Genomic DNA, 1,611 nt, shown 5'->3' on the forward strand with positions numbered 1-1,611 from the left:
TCCAATTCCAGCTTCCTGCTAATGCAGACCTTGGGAGGCAGAGGCTGATGGCTCAAGTATTCGGATCCCTGCCTCTGATGTGGGAGACCCAGGTTGAGTTCCAGGCTCCTGGCTTCCACCTGGCCACCTCAGCTGTTGAAGGTGTTTGGGAAGTGAGTGGGCAGATGGGAGATCTTTCTGCTCCTTTCTTTTTGTCTCTCTGCCTTTTAAATAAATAAAAACTTTAAAATATATGTTAAAAATAATCTCACAATGAGATATCACTTCACATCTGTTAGAATGGCCATATCCAAAGAGGTAAGGTAAGCATTAGTTAGAATATAGAGAAAAGGGAACCTTTGTGTAATGATGGAGGGAATGTAAATTACATAGCCATTACAGAAGACAGCATGGAGGGTCCTGAAAAGACTGAAAACAGAACTGCCCTCTGACCCAGCAATCCCATGTCTGGGTGCGCATCCCAAGCAGACAGAATCGCGATTTTGAAAAGGTATCTGTGCTCCCATGTTTTTTTATTTTTTTTATTTTTTTTTTTATTTTTGACAGGCAGAGTGGACAGTGAGAGAGAGAGACAGAGAGAAAGGTCTTCCTTTGCCGTTGGTTCACCCTCCAATGGCCGCCGCGGCCGGCGCGCTGCGGCCAGCGCACCGCGCTGATCCGATGGCAGGAGCCAGGAGCCAGGTGCTTTTCCTGGTCTCCCATGGGGTGCAGGGCCCAAGCACCTGGGCCATCCTCCACTGCACTCCCGGGCCACAGCAGAGGGCTGGCTTGGAAGAGGGACAACCGGGACAGAATCCGGCGCCCCGACCGGGACTAGAACCGGGTGTGCCGGCGCCGCTAGGCGGAGGATTAGCCTAGTGAGCCGCGGCACCGGCCGTGTGCTCCCATGTTGATTGCAGCACTAGTCACAATAGCCATGATACAGGATCAACGTAAGTACTGATAAAGAAAATACACACTATGGGATACTAATGGAATACTGATCTACCTCAAAGAAAGGAATCCGATCATTCATGGCATCACAGATGGATCAGGAAGACATTGTAGTAAATGAAATCAACCAGGTACAGGGAAAAAAAATACTGCATGATCTCACACTGGTATGTGGATCTCAAAATGAAAGTAGAATAGTGGTTTCCAGAGGTTGGGGGCTGGAGGATTGGGTAGAATTTCAGTTAGACAGAAGGAATAAACCGAGAGATCTATTGTACACTATGATGACTGTAGTTAATATGCTGTATACACTTGAATTTGCTATGTGAATAGATTGTAAGTGTGCTCAAAAACAAGGATGTGAGGTACTAGATATTTCAATGATTGTGAGTTAGCCATTCTACAGTGTACATGTATTAAAGCACGTTTTTAATAATAAATGTACAAAGTTTGTATTTGTCAATTAAATAGGCCCTGGGTGCATTTCTGCACCCTATCCAGGCCTGGTGAATCAGCAGCCCTGGGGGTGGATGGGGCCAGGGAATCTGCTCACTGAGTTACTCTGGGGAAACTTAGGATCGGTCAAGGCCGGGAAGCGCTGGTCACATTCAATAGCTGGTAACCAGCAGTGCTCGTCTGAAAGTTCTGGGGAGCTTTTCAAAGCAGACAAACCGATTT

This window comes from Oryctolagus cuniculus, chromosome 7 (assembly GCF_964237555.1).
Source record: "Oryctolagus cuniculus chromosome 7, mOryCun1.1, whole genome shotgun sequence".
In the NCBI taxonomy this organism is placed as follows: Eukaryota; Metazoa; Chordata; class Mammalia; order Lagomorpha; family Leporidae; genus Oryctolagus; species Oryctolagus cuniculus.